Source organism: Rhipicephalus microplus, unplaced genomic scaffold (genome assembly GCF_043290135.1).
Source record: "Rhipicephalus microplus isolate Deutch F79 unplaced genomic scaffold, USDA_Rmic scaffold_45, whole genome shotgun sequence".
Classification (NCBI taxonomy): Eukaryota; Metazoa; Arthropoda; class Arachnida; order Ixodida; family Ixodidae; genus Rhipicephalus; species Rhipicephalus microplus.
In genome coordinates, this window is record NW_027464618.1 from 3,222,869 (window position 1) to 3,248,714 (window position 25,846).

The 25,846-nt window shown below is 50.4% G+C and overlaps 24 non-coding genes across 24 annotated transcripts; all 24 read right to left on the reverse strand.

The window, feature by feature from the left end:
• Positions 1–947: 947 nt before the first annotated feature.
• Positions 948–1,028, reverse strand: TRNAD-GUC (transfer RNA aspartic acid (anticodon GUC)). Its single transcript has one exon. It is a non-coding gene; the product is annotated as a tRNA-Asp (tRNA).
• A 74-nt stretch (positions 1,029–1,102) lies between these two features.
• Positions 1,103–1,176, reverse strand: TRNAN-GUU (transfer RNA asparagine (anticodon GUU)). Its single transcript has one exon. It is a non-coding gene; the product is annotated as a tRNA-Asn (tRNA).
• Positions 1,177–2,287: 1,111 nt separating this feature from the next.
• TRNAD-GUC (transfer RNA aspartic acid (anticodon GUC)) lies at positions 2,288–2,361 on the reverse strand. Its single transcript has one exon. It is a non-coding gene; the product is annotated as a tRNA-Asp (tRNA).
• A 664-nt stretch (positions 2,362–3,025) lies between these two features.
• Positions 3,026–3,099, reverse strand: TRNAD-GUC (transfer RNA aspartic acid (anticodon GUC)). The gene has a single exon. It is a non-coding gene; the product is annotated as a tRNA-Asp (tRNA).
• Positions 3,100–3,320: 221 nt separating this feature from the next.
• Positions 3,321–3,394, reverse strand: TRNAN-GUU (transfer RNA asparagine (anticodon GUU)). Its single transcript has one exon. It is a non-coding gene; the product is annotated as a tRNA-Asn (tRNA).
• Positions 3,395–3,911: 517 nt separating this feature from the next.
• On the reverse strand, positions 3,912–3,985 carry TRNAN-GUU (transfer RNA asparagine (anticodon GUU)). Its single transcript has one exon. It is a non-coding gene; the product is annotated as a tRNA-Asn (tRNA).
• A 72-nt stretch (positions 3,986–4,057) lies between these two features.
• On the reverse strand, positions 4,058–4,131 carry TRNAN-GUU (transfer RNA asparagine (anticodon GUU)). Its single transcript has one exon. It is a non-coding gene; the product is annotated as a tRNA-Asn (tRNA).
• Positions 4,132–4,205: 74 nt separating this feature from the next.
• On the reverse strand, positions 4,206–4,279 carry TRNAN-GUU (transfer RNA asparagine (anticodon GUU)). The gene has a single exon. It is a non-coding gene; the product is annotated as a tRNA-Asn (tRNA).
• A 669-nt stretch (positions 4,280–4,948) lies between these two features.
• Positions 4,949–5,022, reverse strand: TRNAD-GUC (transfer RNA aspartic acid (anticodon GUC)). Its single transcript has one exon. It is a non-coding gene; the product is annotated as a tRNA-Asp (tRNA).
• Positions 5,023–5,248: 226 nt separating this feature from the next.
• On the reverse strand, positions 5,249–5,322 carry TRNAN-GUU (transfer RNA asparagine (anticodon GUU)). The gene has a single exon. It is a non-coding gene; the product is annotated as a tRNA-Asn (tRNA).
• Positions 5,323–10,757: 5,435 nt separating this feature from the next.
• TRNAN-GUU (transfer RNA asparagine (anticodon GUU)) lies at positions 10,758–10,831 on the reverse strand. Its single transcript has one exon. It is a non-coding gene; the product is annotated as a tRNA-Asn (tRNA).
• A 970-nt stretch (positions 10,832–11,801) lies between these two features.
• TRNAD-GUC (transfer RNA aspartic acid (anticodon GUC)) lies at positions 11,802–11,875 on the reverse strand. Its single transcript has one exon. It is a non-coding gene; the product is annotated as a tRNA-Asp (tRNA).
• Positions 11,876–14,473: 2,598 nt separating this feature from the next.
• Positions 14,474–14,547, reverse strand: TRNAN-GUU (transfer RNA asparagine (anticodon GUU)). The gene has a single exon. It is a non-coding gene; the product is annotated as a tRNA-Asn (tRNA).
• Positions 14,548–14,772: 225 nt separating this feature from the next.
• On the reverse strand, positions 14,773–14,846 carry TRNAD-GUC (transfer RNA aspartic acid (anticodon GUC)). Its single transcript has one exon. It is a non-coding gene; the product is annotated as a tRNA-Asp (tRNA).
• A 222-nt stretch (positions 14,847–15,068) lies between these two features.
• Positions 15,069–15,142, reverse strand: TRNAN-GUU (transfer RNA asparagine (anticodon GUU)). Its single transcript has one exon. It is a non-coding gene; the product is annotated as a tRNA-Asn (tRNA).
• Positions 15,143–15,216: 74 nt separating this feature from the next.
• On the reverse strand, positions 15,217–15,290 carry TRNAN-GUU (transfer RNA asparagine (anticodon GUU)). The gene has a single exon. It is a non-coding gene; the product is annotated as a tRNA-Asn (tRNA).
• Positions 15,291–15,364: 74 nt separating this feature from the next.
• TRNAN-GUU (transfer RNA asparagine (anticodon GUU)) lies at positions 15,365–15,438 on the reverse strand. The gene has a single exon. It is a non-coding gene; the product is annotated as a tRNA-Asn (tRNA).
• Positions 15,439–22,053: 6,615 nt separating this feature from the next.
• TRNAN-GUU (transfer RNA asparagine (anticodon GUU)) lies at positions 22,054–22,127 on the reverse strand. The gene has a single exon. It is a non-coding gene; the product is annotated as a tRNA-Asn (tRNA).
• Positions 22,128–22,201: 74 nt separating this feature from the next.
• TRNAN-GUU (transfer RNA asparagine (anticodon GUU)) lies at positions 22,202–22,275 on the reverse strand. Its single transcript has one exon. It is a non-coding gene; the product is annotated as a tRNA-Asn (tRNA).
• A 74-nt stretch (positions 22,276–22,349) lies between these two features.
• On the reverse strand, positions 22,350–22,423 carry TRNAN-GUU (transfer RNA asparagine (anticodon GUU)). The gene has a single exon. It is a non-coding gene; the product is annotated as a tRNA-Asn (tRNA).
• Positions 22,424–22,498: 75 nt separating this feature from the next.
• TRNAK-UUU (transfer RNA lysine (anticodon UUU)) lies at positions 22,499–22,572 on the reverse strand. The gene has a single exon. It is a non-coding gene; the product is annotated as a tRNA-Lys (tRNA).
• A 520-nt stretch (positions 22,573–23,092) lies between these two features.
• TRNAN-GUU (transfer RNA asparagine (anticodon GUU)) lies at positions 23,093–23,166 on the reverse strand. The gene has a single exon. It is a non-coding gene; the product is annotated as a tRNA-Asn (tRNA).
• Positions 23,167–24,135: 969 nt separating this feature from the next.
• TRNAN-GUU (transfer RNA asparagine (anticodon GUU)) lies at positions 24,136–24,209 on the reverse strand. The gene has a single exon. It is a non-coding gene; the product is annotated as a tRNA-Asn (tRNA).
• Positions 24,210–25,473: 1,264 nt separating this feature from the next.
• Positions 25,474–25,547, reverse strand: TRNAD-GUC (transfer RNA aspartic acid (anticodon GUC)). The gene has a single exon. It is a non-coding gene; the product is annotated as a tRNA-Asp (tRNA).
• Positions 25,548–25,846: the final 299 nt, after the last annotated feature.

The following is a 25,846-nucleotide window of genomic DNA, read 5'->3' on the forward strand; positions in this document are numbered from 1 at the left end:
TCTCTCACCACCATCAGAACATTCCATCAAAGCTATCAGCGCAAAGAAAAAAGAAGCAAGACAACGTCCCCGGGAGGGCTCGAACCTCCAACCTTTCAGTTAACAGCCGATCGCGTAAGCCAAATGCGCACTGGAGGCAGTCGAGCTGTACTCTCATCACCATCAGAACATTTCTCCAAAGCTATGAGCGCAAAGAAAAAAAGCGACACACCCCCCCGGGAGGGCTCGAACCTCCAACCTTTCGGTAAACAGCTGAACGCGCTAGCCAATTGCACCACGGAGGCAGTCGTGCTGCTCTCTCACCACTGTCAGAACATGCCATCAAAGCTAAGAGTGCAAAGAAAAAAGAAGCTGGACAACGCCCCCTGAGGGGCTCGAACCTCCGACCTTTCGGTTAACACCGATCGCGCAAGCCAATTGCGCAACGGAGGCAGTCGTGCTGTAGCCTATTCACCGTCAGAACATTTCTCAAAAGCTATCAGCGCAAAGAAAAAAGAAGCTAGACAAAGTACCCGGGAGGGCTCGAACCTCCAACCTTTCAGTTAACAGCCGATCGCGTAAGCCAAATGCGCACTGGAGGCAGTCGAGCTGTACTCTCATCACCATCAGAACATTTCTCCAAAGCTATCAGCGCAAAGAAAAAAAGCGACACACCCCCCCCCCCCCGGGAGGGCTCGAACCTCCAACCTTTCGGTTGACAGCCGAATGCTCTAGCCAAGTGCGCCACGGAGGCAATCGTGCTGCTCTCTCACCACCATCAGAACATTCCATCAAAGCTATTAGCGCAAAGAAAAAAGAAGCAAGGCAACGTCCCCGGGAGGGCTCGAACCTCCAACCTTTCAGTTAACAGCCGATCGCGTAAGCCAAATGCGCACTGGAGGCAGTCGAGCTGTACTCTCATCACCATCAGAACATTTCTCCACAGCTATCAGCGCAAAGAAAAAAAGCGACACACCCCCCCGGGAGGGCTCGAACCTCCAACCTTTCGGTTGACAGCCGAATGCGCTAGCCAATTGCACCACGGAGTCATTCGTGCTGCTCTCTCACCACTGTCAGAACATTTCTCCAAAGCTGTCAGCGCAAAGAAAAAAAACCAACTCCTCGCCCCCGGGAGGGCTCGAACCTCCAACCTTTCGGTTAACAGCCGAATGCGCTAGCCGATTGCGCCACGGAGGCAGTCGTCCTGCTCTTTCACGACCGTCAGAACATTCCATCAAAGCTAAGAGTGCAAAGAAAAAAGAAGCTGGACAACGTACCCTGCGGGCTCAAACCTCCAACCTTTCGGTTAACACCGATCGCGCAAGCCAATTGCGCAACGGAGGCAGTCGTGCTGTAGTCTCATCACCGTCAGAACATTTCTCAAAAGCTATCAGCGCAAAGAAAAAAGAAGCAAGACAACGTCCCCGGGAGGGCTCGAACCTCCAACCTTTCAGTTAACAGCCGATCGCGTAAGCCAAATGCGCACTGGAGGCAGTCGAGCTGTACTCTCATCACCATCAGAAGATTTCTCCAAAGCTATGAGCGCAAAGAAAAAAAGCGACACACCCCCCCGGGAGGGCTCGAACCTCCAACCTTTCGGTAAACAGCTGAACGCGCTAGCCAGTTGCGCCACGGAGGCAGTCGTGCTGCTCTCTTGCCACCGTCAGAACATTTCTCTAAAGCTATCAGCGCAAAGAAAAAAAGTGACAAAACGCCCCCGGGAGGGCTCGAACCTTCGACCTTTCGGTTAATTGCCGAACTCGCTAGCCAATTTCGCCACGGAGGCAGTCGTGCTGCACTCTCACCACCGTCAGAACATTCCAACAAAGCTAACAGTGCAAAGAAAAAAGAAGCTAGACAACGCCCCCGGGAGGGCTCGAACCTCCAACCTTCCGGTTAACAGCCGATCGCGCAAGCCAATTGCGCAACGAAGGCAGTCGTGCTGCACTCTCAAGACCGTCAGAACATTCCTCCAAAGCTATCAGCGCAAAGAAAAAATGCGACACACCGCCCCCGGGAGGGCTCCAACCCCCAACCTTTCGGTTAAGAGCCGAACTCGTTAGCCGATTGCGCCACGGAGGCAGTCGTGCTGCTCTCTTACCACCGTCAGAACATTCCATCAAAGCTATCAGCGCAAAGAAAAAAGAAGCAAGACAACGTCCCCGGGAGGGCTCGAACCTCCAACCTTTCAGTTAACAGCCGATCGCGTAAGCCAAATGCGCACTGGAGGCAGTCGAGCTGTACCCTCATCACCATCAGAACGTTTCTCCAAAGCTATCAGCGCAAAGAAAAAAAGCGACACCCCCCCCCCCCCCGGGAGGGCTCGAACCTCCAACCTTTCGGTTGACAGCCGAATGCGCTAGCCGAGTGCGCTACGGAGGCAATCGTGCTGCTCTCTCACCACCATCAGAACATTCCATCAAAGCTATCAGCGCAAAGAAAAAAGAAGCAAGACAACGTCCCCGGGAGGGCTCGAACCTCCAACCTTTCAGTTAACAGCCGATCGCGTAAGCCAAATGCGCACTGGAGGCAGTCGAGCTGTACTCTCATCACCATCAGAACATTTCTCCAAAGCTATCAGCGCAAAGAAAAAAAGCGACACACCACTCCGGGAGGGCTCGAACCTCCAACCTTTCGGTAAACAGCTGAACGCGCTAGCCAATTGCACCACGGAGGCAGTCGTGCTGCTCTCTCACCACTGTCAGAACATTCCATCAAAGCTAAGAGTGCAAAGAAAAAAGAAGCTGGACACCGCCCCCTGCAGGGCTCGAACCTCCGACCTTTCGGTTAACACCGATCGCGCAAGCCAATTGCGCAACGGAGGCAGTCGTGCTGTAGTCTATTCACCGTCAGAACATTTCTCAAAAGCTATCAGCGCAAAGAAAAAAGAAGCAAGACAACGTCCCCGGGAGGGCTCGAACCTCCAACCTTTCAGTTAACAGCCGATCGCGTAAGCCAAATGCGCACTGGAGGCAGTCGAGCTGTACTCTCATCACCATCAGAACATTTCTCCAAAGCTATCAGCGCAAAGAAAAAAAGCGACACACCCCCCCGGGAGGGCTCGAACCTCCAACCTTTCGGTTGACAGCCGAATGCGCTAGCCGAGTGCGCCACGGAGGCAATCGTGCTGCTCTCTCACCACCATCAGAACATTCCATCAAAGCTATCAGCGCAAAGAAAAAAGAAGCAAGACAACGTCCCCGGGAGGGCTCGAACCTCCAACCTTTCAGTTAACAGCCGATCGCGTAAGCCAAATGCGCACTGGAGGCAGTCGAGCTGTACTCTCAACACCATCGGAACATTTCTCCAAAGCTATCAGCACAAAGAAAAAAAGCGACACACTCCCCCGGGAGGGCTCGAACCTCCAACCTTTCGGTAAACAGCCGAATGCGCTAGCCAATTGCGCCACGGAGGCAGTCGTGCTGCTCCCTCACCACCGTCAGAACATTCCATCAAAGCTAAGAGTGCAAAGAAAAAAGAAGCTGGACAACGCCCCCTGAGGGGCTCGATTTTCCGACCTTTCGGTTAACACCGATCGCGCAAGCCAATTGCGCAACGAAGGCAGTCGTGCTGCACTCTCACGACCGTCAGAACATTTCTCCAAAGCTATCAGCGCACAGAAAAAATGCGACACACCGCCCCCGGGAGGGCTCCAACCCCCAACCTTTCGGTTAAGAGCCGAAATCGTTAGCCGATTGCGCCGAAGAGGCAGTCGTGCTGCACTCTCACGACAGTCAGAACATTCCATCAAAGCTATCAGCGCAAAGAAAAAAGAAGCGAGACAACGCCCCGGGGAATGCTCGAACCTCCAACCTTTCGGTTAACAGTCGAACGCACCAGCATATTGCGCCACGGAGGCAGTCGTGCTGCTCTCTCACCACCGTCAGAACATTTCTCCAAAGCTATCAGCGCAAAGGAAAAAAGCGACACAACGCCCCCGGGAGGGCTCGAACCTCCAACCTTTCGGTTAACAGCCGAACGCGCTAGCCATTTGCGCCACGGAGGCAGTCGTGCTGGTCTCTCACCACAGTCAAAACTTTTCTGCCAAGCTGTCAGCGCAAAGAAAAAAGTGACACCTCGCCTCCGGGAGGGCTCGAACCTCCAACCTTTCGGTTAACAGCCGAACGCGCCGGCATATTGCGCCACGGAGGCAGCCGTGCTGCTCTCTCACCACCGTCAGAACATTTCTCCAAAGCTGTCAGCGCAATGAAAAAAAAGTGACACCTCGCCCGCGGGAGGGCTCGAACCTCCAACCTTTCGGTTAACAGCCGAATGCGCTAGCCGACTGCGCCACGGAGGCAATCGTGCTGCTCTCTTACCACCGTCAGAACATTGCATCAAAGCTATCAGCGCAAAGAAAAAAGAAGCAAGACAATGTCCCCGGGAGGGCTCGAACCTCCAACCTTTCAGTTAACAGCCGATCGCGTAAGCCAAATGCGCACTGGAGGCAGTCGAGCTGTACCCTCATCACCATCAGAACATTTCTCCAAAGCTATCAGCGCAAAGAAAAAAAGCGACACACCACTCCGGGAGGGCTCGAACCTCCAACCTTTCGGTAAACAGCTGAACGCGCTAGCCAATTGCACCACGGAGGCAGTCGTGTTGCTCTCTCACCACTGTCAGAACATGCCATCAAAGCTAAGAGTGCAAAGAAAAAAGAAGCTGGACAACGCCCCCTGCAGGGCTCGAACCTCCGACCTTTCGGTTAACACCGATCGCGCAAGCCAATTGCGCAACGGAGGCAGTCGTGTTGTAGTCTATTCACCGTCAGAACATTTCTCAAAAGCTATCAGCGCAAAGAAAAAAGAACCAAGACAACGTCCCCGGGAGGGCTCGAACCTCCAACCTTTCAGTTAACAGCCGATCGCGTAAGCCAAATGCGCACTGGAGGCAGTCGAGCTGTACTCTCATCACCATCAGAACATTTCTCCAAAGCTATCAGCGCAAAGAAAAAAAGCGACACCCCCCCCCCCCCCGGGAGGGCTCGAACCTCCAACCTTTCGGTTGACAGCCGAATGCGCTAGCCGAGTGCGCCACGGAGGCAATCGTGCTGCTCTCTCACCACCATCAGAACATTCCATCAAAGCTATCAGCGCAAAGAAAAAAGAAGCAAGACAACGTCCCCGGGAGGGCTCGAACCTCCAACCTTTCAGTTAACAGCCGAGCGCGTAAGCCAAATGCGCACTGGAGGCAGTCGAGCTGTACTCTCATCACCATCAGAACATTTCTCCAAAGCTATCAGCGCAAAGAAAAAAAGCAACACCCCCCCCCCCCCCGGGAGGGCTCGAACCTCCAACCTTTCGGTAAACAGCCGAATGCGCTAGCCAATTGCGCCACGGAGGCAGTCGTGCTGCTCCCTCACCACCGTCAGAACATTCCATCAAAGCTAAGAGTGCAAAGAAAAAAGAAGCTGGACAACGCCCCCTGAGGGGCTCGAACCTCCGACCTTTCGGTTAACACCGATCGCGCAAGCCAATTGCGCAACGAAGGCAGTCGTGCTGCACTCTCACGACCGTCAGAACATTCCTCCAAAGCTATCAGCGCACAGAAAAAATGCGACACACCGCCCCCGGGAGGGCTCCAACCCCCAACCTTTCGGTTAAGAGCCGAAATCGTTAGCCGATTGCGCCGCAGAGGCAGTTGTGCTGCACTCTCACGACAGTCAGAACATTCATTTCATTTTCATTTTCATTTTATTTTATTCGGACATTTCCGCAGAAATGCCCACGAAGGGGGCAAAAGGAGAGTGTGTCTCCTGACTAGGCCCCTCTTCGTGAGGCACCTCGGGCAGGTAGAGCAGGACAGTACAAAACACCATAACATATTTTGAAATACAATACAAGTTGAAAAACAGTGAATACTATAAATATTACATACATTACATATTTCTTTTACATACACTGTAGACTTGTGTTCTGTTTATTACATTGTAAATTCGCTTCTTAAATTGTGTTATGTTTTTAGCCTCCTTAGCGTATTCAATTATTTCAGGAATCCTGCTGCACAGTAGAATGATTTGGTTATTAATTGACTGTACACCATAGTTAGTCCGGCACATTGGCCCGACCAACGCAACAGTACGCAGATTATACGTAAGATCTCTGCTTAAGTACACATCAGAAAAAATCTGGAAATTATCTTTAATTTTTTTGAAGATTAACATGGCTAGTTGCATCCTATAGCACTCTGGGAACGGGAGTACATTATACATATAAAAAAGAGACATATTAGTGGGGACCGAGGTACTTATCAAACCTAGTGCGCGTTTTTGAAGAAGAATTATACTTTCTGTATTTGTTTTGTTACACGTACCCCAGACTAAAATGCAATAAATGATTTGCGAGTAGATAAAAGAAAAGTAAAGCTGCCGTTTAACTCTCCCTGGAAGGAGATGCTGTAAGCGTCGAATTAGACCGATCGATCTTGATATTTTTATTCGCAGGTTGTCCACATGGTGGGACCAACTAAGGTCACTTTGAAAACACACACCCAGAAACTGAATTTTATTTACCTGCGCAATATTTTCTCCATTAAAAATCAGAGAGATAGCATAATCTACAGGCCTATTTTTTTGTTTGAAGAGCATAAATTTAGTTTTTTTTTATGTTTAGTTCTAGCTGATTGACTGTAAGCCATGATTTTAGTTTATCCAACCAAGAATTTGCAGTTATTTCAATATCGCGAAGATCTAAACCAGAAAAGAAGGCATTGGTATCGTCGGCGTACATGACTATGTTTGGTGTGAATTGAATGTTTACTATGTCATTGATATAAAGTATAAAAAGTAGAGGACCAAGTATCGATCCTTGGGGAACCCCATACTTAATTACGCCCAAATCAGATTTTTAATTGTGGAGCTGTACATATTGTTTCCTGGCCCAAAGATAGCTTTTCATTAGATCAAGCGCAATCCCGCGTATTCCATACAGTTGAAGTTTCCTAATTAATATATCGTGCTTTATCGAGTCAAAAGCTTTACGGAAATCGAGAAATATTCCCACAGTGTAAAATTTTTTTTCAAAGTTATGAAGTAGGCTGTCCTTAATACAGAGTAAAGCAGACTGAGTTGATCTACCTGGTTGGAATCCACACTGTTCTTCACAAATGACATTTCTGTTTGCTATAAAAGAAAATACCCTCTTATATATCAGGCGTTCCGCGACCTTAGAGAAAAGCGGCAGAATAGAGATTGGGCGATAATTTTGAAGTTCATTTTTATCACCTCCTTTAAAAATTATTGTTACGCGAGCTATTTTCATGGCACATGGAAAAATTCCCGTCAAGAAGAGTCTGTTGCATATGTAAGTGAATGGGGCGACAATCAAATCAGCAACTGCCTTGATAGGTGCTGCGGAAATGCCATCTTCTCCTGGTGAGCTGTTCTTTAGTGAGCATATGGCAGTGGCTACTTCCTCCTCGGTAACGGGTAATAAAAACAAAGAATTAGTGGAAGAGCTTTCAATATAGCATTCAGCCGGTTTAAGGTCAGTCGCTTGTGTTATATTACTTGAGGATCCTGCCTCAAGGAAATGAAGGTTAAATTTGTCTGCCAGTGCCTTGCCACTGAAGTGAATATCGTTTATCTGTATATAGCTAGGGACAGTGGCTTGTTTTCTTCCTATCAATTTATTAACCGAGCTCCAAACCATTTTTGAGTTGTTAATCACTGTAGAAAACTTGTAGGCATAGAAATCTATTTTCGCCTTCTTGAGGTCTTTGTTTACTTTGTTTCTAAAATTTTTAAACTCAATGAGGTCAGTTTGTTCTTTTGTTTTCAAAAAGTGCTGGAAAAGTTTGTTTTTTTCATTTATCCGCTTAAGAAGTGCCGGCGTAATCCACTCCTTTCTTGCTCTCTTGTGTTTCTTTACAACAACGTACGGAAAAGCAGTATTGTAGTTACTAACCATTTTTGACATAAACAGGTTGTATGCCTTAGACGGATCAGGTTCTCGGTACAGGTCGTCCCAATTGCAGTTAAACATTAGAGAGCGAAAACGGAGAATATTTGGATCGTTTATATCTCTACGCATGTATTTTGGAGAATTCTGCAGTTCTGGCATTGTTAATAGTGCAAAAAAAGGTAAGTGGTCACTTATACCAGAGCTGAATACTCCGGCTAATGCACTGTCAGGGGATAAATTAGTGAAACAGAGATCAATGATCGTTTCTGATGTGCTTGTTATTCTGGTAGGAGTGCTAATGATGTTTTCGCAGCCATGAGACAACATTAACTCCATTAGTTTTAGCTTAATAGGACCATCTTTTGATATATCTATATTAAAATCACCAAATGATATCATGAACCATCGATTATAATTAGCATGATGTTGAAGCTTCTCTAAAAACTCAAGAAGTGAGTCAGTATTACCATCCGGGGGGCGGTAGATCAGTACTATTACAACCTTGTTGTGTATCACAGTAACTGCTTCGAAATCACTACACACAACACAATAGTCGGGCCACGCCTCATAGGGCAAATTTTGTTTGATATACAAAGATACACCGCCACCGCGTTTTCCGGTTCTGAATACTGATTCCATATTGTAATTTCCCAAACTGACCACGTCTGACTGTGAAGAAAACCATGTCTCCGAGAAGCCCATGATATCAAAGTCATAGTTGAGGTGTACTAATTCGCTTTCAATTTCCTCACCCTTGTTCCTCATACTCTGTGCATTAATATGATAAAGGGAAAGACCACGTTCAGAAAGAAAGTTCGAGTCCTTAATCAAATTCTTGAAAGAGACAGCATTGTAATGCATCGACTTGATCATCAAAACAGAAAAAAGCCATAAAAGGCGATAGGTACAGTAAGTGTTTAAACAATCTTGTTTAGATCATCTTCAGATGCAATTCGGATTGCGCGTGCTTCTGAATTCTTTCTGACAAAAATCTTTCCCTGTGAAGACCAAGTGAATCGATAGTTCATCTCAGTGGCTCTAGTCCTTGCCATCCAAAGGAGCTTCTTATTTGCAGGAGTTAAGTTATCAAATAGCTGAATATTACTGTTTTTTTCTCTTAGTTCGGCACGTTTAGCAAGCCATGCTGCCTTCAAGCTCAGTCGAGCGAATCTTATCAGTATAACTGGGGGTTTCCCTTTACGGGGTGGCAAGCGATGCATGCTTTCAACGTCACAGTCAGATAGTGTCTGTAGGTCAAGCCTCTTCGCAAGGTCGTTAACTCGTGACAGGGTATCCTCTTTTTCAATAAACGGCATGCCATGAATTTCCAGATTCTGGCGGCGACTATATTGCTGAAGGTCATTTAGTTCTAGGTTTAGCTTGCGAATTTCTTTTTCGTCAAAATTTTGTTCCACAGCTTCTACTCTGTTGCGGAGGCTTTCTATGTCTCTATCGTGCCTTGCGCTGATTTCAAGAAGCTTGTCATGCGTATCTGACATGTGCTGAATGGATTGTTCAATGCTGGTGACTGTTTGCTTTAATTCTGTAAGGTCATCGACCTTAGTTGTCAAGTGCGCCAAGCATTTGTTAATTTCCGCAAGTTGCTGGCTCAAGGCTTCCGTTAAAGCTGATTGATCAGCGTTATTATTCATCTGAGTGTTCCTAGATGAAGGCACACGGCAAGTCTGACATTTTAAGGCTTTCTTTGCCTCTTTCCCTTTCTTTTTATAGGTACGTTCACTTATTCCGATACATTCTCCGATGTGATAGCATTGCCGGCATTCTGCACATGTTATGACATCCTCATCTTCAGAAAAGTATTGTTTACAGGATTCACATACGTCACTCATTGCAGCACTTGTCTAGTCACAAAATACAAAACTCGAGGACAGCAGTAGCAGCAGGAGCAGTTGCAAGCGATAAATAACGTACCAAAACTAACCAACCTGCGCATGGGCAAGAAGACAGTTAGGACCGTGCTCCGCTGAACCGTCTGCCGCCACTGCTGCCCGAAATGTGGTTGAGTCCCACGATGCAACCGAGTATATAAAGGGCGGGGGGCGTATCACCAGCTGGTCCGTCAAGTGCCCGCGCAGCGCTGTGGTGGATATGCGGATAGTACCAACTTTCCTTGGTTTCAGTTGGTCATTCCCGGGGCAATGCAGGCTGGTATGGATGCGCGGATGACGTCCACTTTGCGGGGTTTCTGCGCATGGGCAAGAAGACAGTTAGGACCGTGCTCCGCTGAACCGTCTGCCGCCACTGCTGCCCGAAATGTGGTTGAGTCCCACGATGCGACCGAGTATATAAAGGGCGGGGGGCGTATCACCAGCTGGTCCGTCAAGTGCCCGCGCAGCGCTGTGGTGCATATGCGGATAGTACCAACTTTCCTTGGTTTCAGTTGGTCATTCCCGGGGCAATGCAGGCTGGTATGGATGCGCGGATGACGTCCACTTTGCGGGGTTTCTGCGCATGGGCAAGAAGACAGTTAGGACCGTGCTCCGCTGAACCGTCTGCCGCCACTGCTGCCCGAAATTCCATCAAAGCTATCAGCGCAAAGAAAAAAGAAGCGAGACAACGCCCCGGGCAATGCTCGAACCTCCAACCTTTCGGTTAACAGTCGAACGCACCAGCATATTGCGCCACGGAGGCAGTCGTGCTGCTCTCTCACCACCGTCAGAACATTTCTCCAAAGCTGTCAGCGCAAAGAAAAAAAAAAACGACTCCTCGCCCCCTGGAGGGCTCGAACCTCCAACCTTTCGGTTAACAGCAGAACGCGCTAGCCAATTGTGCCACGGAGGCAGTCGTGCTGCTCTCTCACCACCGTCAGAACAATTCTCCAAAGCTGTAAGCGCAAAGAAAAAAAAAGCGACACCTCGCCCCCGGGAGGGCTCGAACCTCCAACCTTTCGGTTAACAGCCGAATGCGCTAGCCGATTGCGCCACGGAGGCAATCGTCCAGCTCTCTCACGACCGTCAGAACATTCCATCAAAGCTATCAGCGCAAAGAAAAAAGAAGCGAGACAACGCCCCCGGGAGGGCTCGAACCTCCAACCTTTCAGTTAACAGCCGATCGCGTAAGCCAAATGCGCACTGGAGGCAGTCGAGCTGTACCCTCATCACCATCAGAACATTTCTCCAAAGCTATCAGCGCAAAGAAAAAAAGCGACACACCCCCCCCCCCCCCCGGGAGGCCTCGAACCTCCAACCTTTCGGTTGACAGCCGAATGCGCTAGCCGAGTGCGCCGCGGAGGCAATCGTGCTGCTCTCTCACCACCATCAGAACATTCCATCAAAGCTATCAGCGCAAAGAAAAAAGAAGCAAGACAACGTCCCCGGGAGGGCTCGAACCTCCAACCTTTCAGTTAACAGCCGATCGCGTAAGCCAAATGCGCACTGGAGGCAGTCGAGCTGTACTCTCATCACCATCAGAACATTTCTCCAAAGCTATCAGCGCAAAGAAAAAAAGCGACACACCACTCCGGGAGGGCTCGAACCTCCAACCTTTCGGTAAACAGCTGAACGCGCTAGCCAATTGCACCACGGAGGCAGTCGTGCTGCTCTCTCACCACTGTCAGAACATGCCATCAAAGCTAAGAGTGCAAAGAAAAAAGAAGCTGGACAACGCCCCCTGCAGGGCTCGAACCTCCGACCTTTCGGTTAACACCGATCGCGCAAGCCAATTTCGCAACGGAGGCAGTCGTGTTGTAGTCTATTCACCGTCAGAACATTTCTCAAAAGCTATCAGCGCAAAGAAAAAAGAAGCAAGACAACGTCCCCGGGAGGGCTCGAACCTCCAACCTTTCAGTTAACAGCCGATCGCGTAAGCCAAATGCGCACTGGAGGCAGTCGAGCTGTACTCTCATCACCATCAGAACATTTCTCCAAAGCTATCAGCGCAAAGAAAAAAAGCGACACACCCCCCCCCCGGGAGGGCTCGAACCTCCAACCTTTCGGTTGACAGCCGAATGCGCTAGCCGAGTGCGCCACGGAGGCAATCGTGCTGCTCTCTCACCACCATCAGAACAATCCATCAAAGCTATCAGCGCAAAGAAAAAAGAAGCAAGACAACGTCCCCGGGAGGGCTCGAACCTCCAACCTTTCAGTTAACAGCCGAGCGCGTAAGCCAAATGCGCACTGGAGGCAGTCGAGCTGTACTCTCATCACCATCAGAACATTTCTCCAAAGCTATCAGCGCAAAGAAAAAAAGCAACACCCCCCCCCCGGGAGGGCTCGAACCTCCAACCTTTCGGTAAACAGCTGACCGCGCTAGCCAATTGCGCCACGGAGGCAGTCGTGCTGCTCCCTCACCACCGTCAGAACATTCCATCAAAGCTATCAGCGCAAAGAAAAAAGAAGCTGGACAACGCCCCCTGCAGGGCTCGAACCTCCAACCTTTCGGTTAACACCGATCGCGCAAGCCAATTGCGCAACGGAGGCAGTCGTGCTGTAGTCTCATCACCGTCAGAACATTTCTCAAAAGCTATCAGCGCAAAGAAAAAAGAAGCAAGACAACGTCCCCGGGAGGGCTCGAACCTTCGACCTTTCGGTTAAATGCCGAACTCGCTAGCCAATTTCGCCACAGAGGCTGTCGTGCTGCACTCTCATTACCGTCAGAACATTCCATCAAAGCTAAGAGTGCAAAGAAAAAAGAAGCTGGAAAACGCCCCCTGCAGGGCTCGAACCTCCAACCTTTCGGTTAACACCGATCGCGCAAGCCAATTGCGCAACGGAGGCAGTCGTGCTGTAGTCTCATCACCGTCAGAACATTTCTCAAAAGCTATCAGCGCAAAGAAAAAAGAAGCAAGACAACGTCCCCGGGAGGGCTCGAACCTTCGACCTTTCGGTAAAATGCCGAACTCGCTAGCCAATTTCGCCACGGAGGCAGTCGTGCTGCACTCTCACCACCGTCAGAACATTCCATCAAAGCTAAGAGTGCAAAGAAAAAAGAAGCTGGACAACGCCCCCTGCAGGGCTCGAACCTCCAACCTTTCGGTTAACACCGATCGCGCAAGCCAATTGCGCAACGGAGGCAGTCGTGCTGTAGTCTCATCACCGTCAGAACATTTCTCAAAAGCTATCAGCGCAAAGAAAAAAGAAGCAAGACAACGTCCCCGGGAGGGCTCGAACCTTCGACCTTTCGGTTAATTGCCGAACTCGCTAGCCAATTTCGCCACGGAAGCAGTCGTGCTGCACTCTCACCACCGTCAGAACATTCCATCAAAGCTAAGAGTGCAAAGAAAAAAGAAGCTGGAAAACGTCCCCTTGCAGGGCTCGAACCTCCAACCTTTCGGTTAACACCGATCACGCAAGCCAATTGCGCAACGGAGGCAGTCGTGCTGTAGTCTCATCACCGTCAGAACATTTCTCAAAAGCTATCAGCGCAAAGAAAAAAGAAGCAAGACAACGTCCCCGGGAGGGCTCGAACCTTCGACCTTTCGGTTAAATGCCGAACTCGCTAGCCAATTTTGCCACGGAAGCAGTCGTGCTGCTCTCTCACGACCGTCAGAACATTCCATCAAAGCTAAGAGTGCAAAGAAAAAAGAAGCTGGACAACGCCCCCTGCAGGGCTCGAACCTCCAACCTTTCGGTTAACACCGATCGCGCAAGCCAATTGCGCAACGGAGGCAGTCGTGCTGTAGTCTCATCACCATCAGAACATTTCTCAAAAGCTATCAGCGCAAAGAAAAAAGAAGCAAGACAACGTCCCCGGGAGGGCTCGAACCTTCGACCTTTCGGTTAAATGCCGAACTCGCTAGCCAATTGCGCCACGGAGGCAGTCGTGCTGCTCCCTCACCACCGTCAGAACATTCCATCAAAGCTAAGAGTGCAAAGAAAAAAGAAGCTGGACAACGCCCCCTGCAGGGCTCGAACCTCCAACCTTTCGGTTAACACCGATCGCGCAAGCCAATTGCGCAACGGAGGCAGTCGTGCTGTAGTCTCATCACCGTCAGAACATTTCTCAAAAGCTATCAGCGCAAAGAAAAAAGAAGCAAGACAACGTCCCCGGGAGGGCTCGAACCTTCGACCTTTCGGTTAAATGCCGAACTTGCTAGCCAATTTCGCCACGGAGGCAGTCGTGCTGCTCTCTCACGACCGTCAGAACATTCCATCAAAGCTTTGAGTACAAAGAAAAAAGAAGCTGGACAACGCCCCCTGCAGGGCTCGAACCTCCAACCTTTCGGTTAACACCGATCGCGCAAGCCAATTGCGCAACGGAGGCAGTCGTGCTGTAGTCTCATCACCGTCAGAACATTCCATCAAAGCTAACAGTGCAAAGAAAAAAGAAGCTAGACAACGCCCACGGGAGGGCTCGAACCTCCGACCTTCCGGTTAACAGCCGATCGCGCAAGCCAATTGCGCAACGGAGGCAGTCGTGCTGCGCTCTCACCACCGTCAGAACATTTCTCCAAAGCTGTCAGCGCAAAGAAAAAAAAGCGACACACCGCCCCGGAAGGGCTCGAACCTCCAACCCTTCGGTTAACAGCCGAACGCGCTATTCGATTGCGCCACGGAGGCAATCGTCCAGCTCTCTCACGACCGTCAGTATATTCCATCAAAGCTATCAGCGCAAAGAAAAAAGAAGCGAGACAACGCCCCCGGGAGGGCTCGAACCTCCAACCTTTCGGTTAACAGCCGAACGCGCTAGCCGATTGCGCCACGGAGGCAGCCATGCTGCTCTCTTGCCACCGTCAGAACATTTCTCCAAAGCTGTCAGCGCAAAGAAAAAAAAGTGACACCTCGCCCCCGGGAGGGCTCGAACCTCCAATCTTTCGGGTAACAGCCCAACTAGCTAGCCGACTGCGCCACGGAGGCAATCGTGCTGCTCTCTTACCACCGTCAGAACTTTTTTTCAATGCTATCAGCGGAAAGAAAAAAAAATAGCGACACACCGCCACCGGGAGGGCTCTAACCTCCAACCTTTCGGTTGACAGCCGAATGCGCTAGCCGATTGCGCCACGGAGGCAATCGTGCTGCTCTCTCACCACCATCGGAACATTCCATCAAAGCTATCAGCGCAAAGAAAAAAGAAGCAAGACAACGTCCCCGGGAGGGCTCGAACCTCCAACCTTTCAGTTAACAGCCAATCGCGTAAGCCAAATGCGCACCGGAGGCAGTCGAGCTGTACTCTCATCACCATCAGAAGATTTCTCCAAAGCTATCAGCCCAAAGAAAAAAAGCGACACACCGCCCCCGGGAGGGCTCGAACCTCCAACCTTTCGGTAAACAGCTGAACGCGCTAGCCGATTGCGCCACGGAGGCAATCGTGCTGCTCTCTCACAACCGTCAGAACATTCCAATAAAGCTATCAGCGCAAAGAAAAATAAGCGACATTTCGCCCCCGGGAGGGCTCGAACCTCCAACCTTCCGGTTAACAGCCGAACGCGCTAGCCAATTGCGCCACGGAGGCAGTCGTGCTGCTCTCTCACCACCGTCAGAACATTTCTCCAAAGCTGTCAGCGCAAAGAAAAAAAAGCGACTCCTCGCCCCCGGGAGGGTATGAATCTCCAACTTTTCGGTTAACAGCCGAACGCGCTAGCCAATTGCGCCACGGAGGCAATCGTCCTGCTCTTTCACGACCGTCAGAACATTCCATCAAAGCTATCAGCGCAAAGAAAAAAGAAGCGAGACAACGCTCCCGTGAGGGCTCGAACCTCCAACCTTTCAGTTAACAGCCGAACGCGCGAGCCAATTGCGCCACGGTGGCAATCGTGCTGCTCTCTTACCACCGTCAGAACATTTCTCCAAAGCTGTCAGCGCAAGGAAAAAAAAAGCGATACCTCGCCCCCGGGAGGAAAGATCGCTAGGTGGCGTCGAGGAGCGCGGACGTGAAAACGTCGGCTCCAGCTTTTCTAAATGTTTTCGGTCGTTTCTATGCTTCAAGATCACTTGGTTTTGTGCTTATTCGAACAAGCAAGCTCTGCGGTTTCAGTGGAGACGCCATTTTTGGCGGTGAGTGAAATCTTAGACATATTTTTGGACTTTAACCTTGCGACGCGGCGAGCGTCCCCGCTAACCTTAACCACACCTAGGGTTAGCGAGGAGTACGGCCGTTACACGTAGCCAAGGGCTCGGCTAGACGCGGCAGCTACTGGATCAACCTCCGTACGTCGCATCCGAGAACCAGGCACTGAAAATGCCTTCCACTGTAACCGTGGAGGGAATGGAAGTAAGCGCGGAGATCTTCGACGGACCAGGATGGGCCACCGCCATGGGACGCCGAAAACAGACGACTCCGCCGAACGAGGAGCTGGCTGCTGGGACGGTCGAGCACAGCAACCAGCTGAAGCACCCCAGGGGCTTTTAAAAAATCAATCGGCACTACACCGTGTGGTATCCGCTTCCAGGCTACCCCGCCTACCCAAAGACCAGATCAGGGTAATTATGAGACCCAGAGGTGGATTGGACGTAGCCCGAGTCGACCTCGTTCTGCTGGCGAGAGCCGTCATCATGGCCGCCCAGATCACCAACGAACAAGCACGGGAGGACACGATCTGCCCCAACAATATGCAAAACATCATTGTTATTTCTACGCCGTACCAAAATAATGCCACATCATACGTGAACGTGCAGAAACTGCACACAAACCAAGGCTCGTTCGAAGTTGCCGCATACGTGGCCGCGCCCGATAATACATGCAAGGGCGTCATTAAGAACGTTGACCTCTCCCTTGACGACGCAACGCTCAAACGCCTGATTGTGCACGACCGAAATCCCACTGCCATCGAGGCAAGACGCATTAAAGAGACCAAAGTCGTCGCAATCCTCTTTGACGGGTTGCGCGTTCCGAGCACAGTGATATGCGGAACCGCCATGGTTCCCTGCTCGCTCTACAAGCGACAAGTGGATGTTTGCAGAACGTGCGGAGGAGTCGGCCATCGCGCCGATGTTTGCCGGCACACAAACGCAACGAGCAAGAAATGTCACAACTGCGGTGAAACGCTACAAGAAGACGGCGTGCATCACTGCGAGCCGAAATGCAAGCTTTGCGATGGCAATCACCCCACCGGAGATCGCGAATGCAAAAGACGCTTCCACATTCCATACATAGTGAGAAGGAGAAGAAGACGCAGAAAGCAAGAGTGGCAAGCACAACAACGTCAAGACGCACCAACATCTGTCACGTTTAAGGAACCCTGCCACAACCAGGTCTTGGGAAGGGAGAACGCCTCGAGCGTCCATCACCGTTCTCCATCCAGGGGGAGATCCCGATCCAGAGGGTGTTCCCGATCCAGAAGGCGTTTTCGATCCAGAGGCCGTTCTCGTTCCGGAGGGCGCCCCTCGACCCTGTCGGGATCCGACAACCGCCTGTCATCTCGGGAGTGCTCCAGATCCCGATCGAGAACGAGGCCAACAGCCACGCAGCAGCAGCAGCAGCCGAACAATGGCTCCTGGGCCAGCAGGGTTGCAGGTGAATCACGAAGCACAAGTAGCCAGCCCAAAGGTAAGGCACAGCCAGAGGTGCTCCCGATTCTCGTATTGTAGCGCTTGAACAAGAAAACAGGGCCCTCAAGAAGGAGCTTAAACAGCTCCGGGCCTCAATAGCTAGAATAGAGAGCTGCCACGGAATTAATCTGTCGAGCTCACTAGCACCACCGACAACACGCTCACAACAAACGATCCACAACACACACAAACGCAAAGCCGTAGACAGCGACAGCGACGCGACGGAGGAGATCGAGATGGTCTCGATAGAAAAAGAAGCCCTACTGACAAATGTCGAGTCCGTGACAACTAAGCTCAACGACAAAATTGATACGTTGGCGAACACGCTTGCCAAGTTTATGGAAACCTTTAAGACTTACACTGACAAAGCTGATCAGAGGCTCGTGAGCCTGGAGAAGATGGCAGCCAACCCAGCTGGGGCAGGTGCTCCTCAGAGCCTAAGCGCAGACAAACCAGCGGTTACGGCAAGCGTGCCGAGCATACCTTCTAGAGCTAAAGTCCGACCAGTCAAAGCACACAATCTCGCGGAAATAACGAGCCGCGACGCACACAAGCTACCAAGCCAAAATGGCTGCTGACCGTAACGAGATTAAGATCTGGCAGTGGAACTGTAACTCACTTCAGAAACGCAAAGCAGCACTAACACAACTATTGCTAGCCTGTAAAAAAAAGCCGCATATAATATTGCTACAGGAATGTGGAGAAAGCAAAACTGCTAGAAGCATTGGCATACAGGGGTACAGGGTAGCCAGGCCGACCCTGCACCCCGAGCAGAACAAGACGCGAGGAGTGGCTACCTTCATCCGGAAGGACATTATGTTCGCCGAAAGGGACGCCCCAGTATACAAAAAAGGCCTGGAAACGGTCCTGGTAGAAATCTTACCACACAGCGCTGTTAAAAGAAGCATCTTCGTGCTCAATGTTTACAGTTCTCCATCAGATAAGAAAAGAGATTTCAACAGACTGCTTACCTCGGCGGTAAAAATGGCGGGTGACAATCCGCTCATAGTAGCGGGCGATTTTAACGCCAGGAGTACCGAATGGGGATACTTAAATAGCGAAGGCAAAGGCACCAAGCTAGCAGAAAGCGCGAATGCGCTGGACCTGCAGCTGATAAACAACCTTGCCCTCCCTTCAAGAAGAGGTAATTCGGTACAGCGGGACACAATGCCAGACTTAACCTTCACCAAGAACGTCAGAGCTACCTGGGATAACCTCAACGAAGACCTAGGTAGCGACCACTGCATCCTAGAAATTACCGTTGAGAACGAGGCGAAAGCGCCAAGAAAATTCAAAATCACAGACTGGGACCAGTTCCGTAAAATACGGGAGCAGAAGGGCAATACAAAACTATCATATGAAGCTCTCTTAAATGAATTAAAAATGGCAGCGAATGAGGCCACCAAAGAAGTCGAGACTGATGAAACCATCCAGGTAATGGACTCTCACCTGGCCAGTTTGCTGCAGAAAAGGCATGACCTAAAAGAAGCGTGGCGTAAAAACAAGCTCAACAGACACTTACGCACAAAAATCGCGGACCTTGGCCGCGAAATCGAATCTCACGCCAAGACAATCTGCGCCCCGCAGTGGAACAACACATGTGACGAAGCAGATGGCAAAATGAGGAAGGGAAGCAAATGGGGGCTGCTCAAACACCTTATGGCGGACAGCGAAAAACCCACCAGAGGCGGCACCCAGCTGCAAATTGAACGATTGGTGCACAAGCACGCCCAGGATAGTGGTGGATCCCAAGCTCTCCTCAAAACGCTAGGCCCAAAATATCTCCCACTGGAAAGCAAATCAGTAGTCTGGAAAAACAAAAATCCCTCATATGGAGGTCGACCGCAAGAAAAGCTAGACGAACCATTCAGCGAAGCTGAAATACGGTACGCTCTACAACAACTCAATGGCAGATCGGCGCCAAGGCCAGATGGAATCGACAATAAACTGCTATGGAATCTAGACGATAAAGCAATCGTAATCATTACTAAGAAGATAAATGAAACATGGGAAACGGGTACCGTGCCTAAAGAATGGCGTAGTGCCAAGGTTTTGCTCATCCCGAAACCTAAAAAACCACTGAGCATCGATAACTTAAGGCCGATATCACTCACACCTTGCGTTGGAAAAGTAGCTGAGCATGCAATACTCAACCGTATCACAGACCACATTGAGAGCAATGGGCTCTTTCGACACAACATTATTGGCTTCTGCAGGGCACTGTCCACACAGGACGCCATGTTGATGTTAAGAGAACACATATGTTATGGCCTCCTCCACACGCCCAAAGCCATATTAGCCCTGGACCTCGCCAAGGCCTTTGACACCGTAAAACATGAACACATACTGGGTGAAATATCACACATGAACCTAGGCGAGAAATTCTACAACTACATTAAAGGCTTTCTGGCGAACCGAACCGCCACCATACCCATAGGAGAGCAATGCGGCGAACCCGAATGACTCGGAAATATCGGCACCCCACAAGGGTCAGTGCTCTCGCCATTGATCTTTAATGTGGCGATGCAAAAGTTGTCGGAGAAGCTCGCTCAAATCCCATCCGTGCACCATGCCATATACGCAGATGATATTACCATATGGGTCCCATGTGCCCACTCATATGGTGCCTTGGAAGGAATCCTTCAACAAGCACTGACTACAACTGAAGGATTTCTTAAGCCAACTGGACTCGCACTGTCCCACACTAAATCTACTTTAACGCTCTTTCACCCGCGACGGAATTCGGGCGAAGAGGAGCCGCAAGTAGTGCTCAAAGCTGAGAATAACCAAACGATACCGCAAGTATATACGGTCAAAGTACTAGGGCTAACGTTAAGCACCAAGGAGGGCCACAACAAAGAAGCACTCAAGCGCCTTGAAAAAAGCAGGAACAATTTTTCAAGAGGCATTGCTACAATCGCCAACAAGAGAGCAGGCCTCCTAGAAGACAACATCATGAAGGCGTATCACGCCTTTCTTGTAAGTCACGTGGCATACGCGTTCCCGTTTCTGAAACTTACGAAGGCTGAAATCAAAAAGGTCGACTCCATGCTCCGCAAGGGACTGAAAACGGCACTTGGCTTGTCCAATAGCACGAGCAACGAGAAACTCGAGCAACTTGGTCTGCACAACACAGCCGAAGAAATTTTCGAGGCTCAGAGAGTGGCACAGATCACACGCCTGTCGTTGACGCAGGCAGGCCATCTCATCCTACGAGACGCAGGCACTTGCCCAATTTTTCAACCAGAGAAAAGAACACAACTTGGTAATGACGTGAGAAAACACATTAGGGTTGAGCCAATTCCGCGCAACATTCACCCTACGTTCAACAAAGGGCGAAGGAAGGACAGAGCGAGGGCGCTCATAAACAAGGCAAAAAACCAACACGCACGCGCTATTCGTAGATGCCGCCCTCTACTATGGCAGGGAGGCGTTTGCCATAGCGGTCGTTGATATAGACGGAAACCTCATAAACGCGGCAACCGTCCAAACAACCCATGTTCACGAAGCAGAGGAAATGGCGATCGCGCTAGCCTTGCAAAGCTGCCAAGCCTACTCCACAATATACACAGACTCAAAGACGGCGGCACGAACGTTCGCGGCTGGCCTAGTAGCTAGAAGCACAGGAAAACTCACCGTCAACGAAATAAGAGAGTACGAGAGCAAAGAAACCCTTGTTAAGGAAGAGAGAGCTCAAATCTACGTATCCTGGTTCCCAGCCCACATGGGACAGTTAACGGGACTCGACCACTGCAATCCCAACGAAGAGGTCAACCGCCTGGCGCGTGAGCTCACACGCCGCGCCGCGGACAACGACCCCTCGATGAGTGAGCGGTACGAGAATTTCTGCAGCCAGGACAAAGCAGTCACATACCACGAGATCACTTCACATTACCGGGGACAAAGACGTGCCTTCCCAGCACCGCACCCTTAACTTAACAAAGCACAAGCTCTAACTCTCAGAAGATTGCAAACACGTACGTACATAACACCATCCAACTTACACAGAGTCGACCCCGACACACCACCCACATGCTCCCTTTGCAACCATCCCTATTGCAAATTCGAACACATGCTCTGGCTGTGCCCTACCCATAGCGCAGCACAACTGAATACCCAAGAGGCTTGGCAGGAAACCCTCAAGAGCAATCAATACAAGCTGCAACTACAGGCGGTCCAGAGGGCCCGGGACATCGCTACAAGCCTTCGGCTGTCAGCGCCATCCTGGGCGGAGCCTCCAGGTTGAATTAAGGGTCGGAATGACCCTTTCTCAGCCTCCTCAGGATATCATTTAACCATATGGTGTAGTAGCGCAAATTTGACGGGGATGAAGAGGACAAGAAAACACGACACTCGCTACACTCGCAACTAAATTTTATTTCAGAAGCAGCACTTCATATATAACCCAAAACCCTAGCGACACAGAAAAGAACTACGAACACTGAATCATTGCCAACAGAAGCTTTTGCGCAGACTCAAGCGATAGTGCACGGCAGTTAAGCTTAGACACTTTTAGATGACATAACTAAAACAGCCCTGGGTGCTGCTTCTGAAATAAAAATTAGTTGCGAGTGTAGCGAGTGTCGTGTTTTCTTGTCCTCTTCGTCCCCGTCAAATTTGCGCTACTACACCATATGGTTAAATGATGTCTCACCAACTAGCCCAGCTCTCAACCCTACTGAACTCCTCAGGATATGTTTAAATAAAGTCAATCTCTCTCTCTCTCTCGCCCCCGGGAGGGCTCGAACCTCCAACCTTTCGGTTAACAGCCGAATGCGCTAGCCGATTGCGCCACGGAGGCAATCGTCCTGCTCTCTTACGACCGTCAGAACATTCAATCAAAGCTATCAGCGCAAAGAAAAAAAAGCGAGACAACGCCCCCAGGAGGGCTCGAACCTCCAACCTTTCGGTTAACAGCCGAACGCGCTAGCCAATTGCGCCATGGAGGCAGTCGTGCTGCACTCTTACCACCGTCAGAACATTTCTCCAAAGCTGTCAGCGAAAAGAAAAAAAAGCGACACCTCGCCCCCGGGAGGGCTCGAACCTCCAACCTTTCGGTTAACAGCCGAATGCGTTAGCCGATTGCGCCACGGAGGCAATCGTCCTGCTCTCTCACGACCGTCAGAACATTCCATCAAAGCTATCAGCGCAAATGAAAAAGAAGCAAGACAATGTCCCCGGGAGGGCTCGAACCTCCAACCTTTCGGAAAAATGCCGAACGCGCTAGCCGATTGCGCCACGGGGGCAATCGTGCTGCTCTCTCACCACCATCAGAACATTCCATCAAAGCTATCAGCGCAAAGAAAAAAGAAGCAAGACAACGTCCCTGGGAGGGCTCGAACCTCCAACCTTTCGGTAAACAGCCGAACGCATAAGCCAAATGCGCAACGGATGCAGTCGAGCTGTACTCTCATCACCATCAGAACATTTCTCCTAAGATATCAGCGCAAAGAAAAAAAAGCGACACACCACCCCCGGGAAGGCTCAAACCTCCAACCTTTCGGTCAAAAGCCGATCGCGTAAGCCAAATGCGCAACGGAGGCAGTCGAGCTGTACTCTCATCACCATCAGAACATTTCTCCTAAGATATCAGCGCAAAGAAAAAAAAGCGACACACCGCCCCCGGGAGGGCTCTAACCTCCAACCTTTCGGTTAACAGCCGAACTGGCTAGCCAATTGCAACGCGGAGGCAGTCGTGCTGTATTCTCCCCACCGTCAGAACATTCCATCAAAGCTATGAGTGCACAGAAAAAAGAAGCTAGACAACGCCCCTGGGAGGGCTCGAACCTCCAACCTTTCGGTTAACAGCCGAACGCGCTAGCTAATTGCGCCACGGAGGCAGTCGTGCTGCCCTCTCACCGCCGTCAGATTTTTTTTTCAATGCTATAAGCCCAAAGCAAAAAATAGCGACACACCGCCACCGGGAGGGCTCTAACCTCCAACCTTTCGGTTGACAGACGAATGCGCTAGCCGATTGCACCACGGAGGCAATCATGCTGCTCTCTCACCACCATCAGAACATTCCATCAAAGCTATAAGCGCAAAGAAAAAAAAAGAAGCAAGACAACGTCCCCGGGAGGGCTCGAACCTCCAACCTTTCAGTTAACAGCCGATCGTGTAAGCCAAATGCGCAACGGAGGCAGTCGAGCTGTACTCTCATCACCATCAGAACAAATCTCCAAAGCTATCAGCGAAAAGAAAAAAATGCGACACACCGCCCCCTAGAGGGCTCAAACCTCCAACCTTTCGGTTAAGAGCCGAACTCGTTAGCCGATTGCGCCACGGAGGCAGTCGTGCTGCACTCTCACAACCGTCAGAACATTCCTCCAAAGCTATCAGCGCAAAGAAAAAAATGCGACACACTGCCACTGGGAGGGCTCGAACCTCCAACCTTTCGGTTAAGAGCCGAACTCGTTAGCCGATTGCGCCGCGGAGGAAGTTGTCCTGCACTCTCACGACCGTCAAAACATTTCTCCAAAGCTATGAGCGCAAAGAAAAAAAAAGCAACACAGCGCCCCCGAAAGGGCTCTAACCTCCAACCTTTCGATTAAGAGCCGATCTCGTTAGCCGATTGCGCCGCGGAGGCAGTCGTGCTGCACTCTCACGACCGTCAGAACATTCCATGAAAGCTATCAGCGCAAAGCAAAAAGAAGCGCGACAACGCCCCTGGGAGGGCTCGGACCTCCAAACTTTCGGTTAACAGCCGAACGCGCTAGCTAATTTCGCCACGGAGGATATCGTGCTGCTCTCTCACGACCGTCAGAACATTCCATCAAAGCTATCAGCGCAAAGAAAAAAGAAGCAAACAAGGCCCCCGGGAGGGCTCGAACCTCCAACCTTTCGGTTAACAGCCGAACTCGCTAGCCAATTGCAACGCGGAGGCAATCGTGCTGCTCTCTCACCGCCGTCAGAACTTTTTTTCAATGCTATCAGCGCAAAGAAAAAAATATCGACACACCGCCACCGGGAGGGCTCTAAGCTCCAACCTTTCGGTTAACAGCCGAATGCGCTAGCAAATTTCGCCACGGAGGCAATCATGCTGCTCTCTCACCACCATCAGAACATTCCATCAAAGCTATAAGCGCAAAGAAAAAAAGAAGCAAGACAACGTCCCCGGGAGGGTTCGAACCTCCAACCTTTCGGTTAAGAGCCGAACTCGTTAGCCGATTGCGCCACGGAGGAAGTTGGGCTGCACTCTCACGACCGTCAAAACATTCCCCCAAAGCTATCAGCGCAAAGAAAAAAATGCGACACACCGCCCCCTAGAGGGTTCGAACCTCCAATCTTTCGGTTAAGAGCCGAACTCGTTAGCCGATTGCGCCATGGAGGCAGTCGTGCTGCACTCTCACGACCGTCAGAACATTTCTCCAAAGCTATCAGTGCAAAGAAAAAAATGCGACACACCGCCCCCTAGAGGGCTCAAACCTCCAACCTTTCGGTTAAGAGCCGAACTCGTTAGCCGATTGCGCCACGAAGGCAGTCGTGCTGCTCTCTCACCACCATCAGAACATTCCATCGAAGCTATCAGCGCAAAGAAAAAAGAAGCAAGACAACGTCCCCGGGAGGGCTCGAACCTCAAACCTTCCGGTAAAATGCCGAACGCGCTAGCCAATTGCGCCACGCAGGCAATCGTGCTGCTCTCTCACCACCATCAGAACATTCTATCAAAGCTATCAGCGCAAAGAAAAAAGAAGCAAGACAACGTCCCCGGGAGGGCTCGAACCTCCAACCTTTCGGTAAACAGCCGAACGCGTAAGCCAAATGCGCAACGGAGGCAGTCGAGCTGTACTCTCATCACCATCAGAACATTTCTCCAAAGCTATCAGCGCAAAGAAAAAAAAGCGACACACCACCCCCGGGAGGGCTCGAACCTCCAACCTTTCGGTCAACAGCCGATCGCGTAAGCCAAATGCGCAACGGAGGCAGTCGTGCTGTATTCTCACCACCGTCAGAACATTCCATCAAAGCCAAGAGTGCAAAGAAAAAAGAAGCTAGACAACGCCCCGGGAGGGCTCGAACCTCCAACCTTTCGGTTAACAGCCGAACGCGCTAGCTAATGGCGCCACGGAGGCAGTCGTGCTGCTCTTTCACCGCCGTCAGAACTTTTTTTCAATGCTATCAGTGCAAAGAAAAAAATAGCGACACACCGCCACCGGGAGGGCTCTAACCTCCAACCTTTCGGTTGACAGCCGAATGCGCTAGCCGATTGCGCCACGGAGGCAATCATGCTGCTTTCTCACCACCATCAGAACATTCCATCAAAGCTATAAGCTATATATTTTTCTAGAGCCCCATCGTTACTAAAATTATCGCTTTACAAATCCTTAATACGCCCCAAGTTAGAGTACGCAGCATCAGTATGGGATCCAAGCCAAGAAAATCTAATCGCTTTTCTCGAGCTTGTTCAAAATAATTCAGCTCGCTTTATCCTGTCAAACTATAACCGTACTGCCAGCATATCTTCAATGAAAAGCAGCCTTTCCCTTCCCTCTTTATCATCACACAGGAAACTTTTTCGGT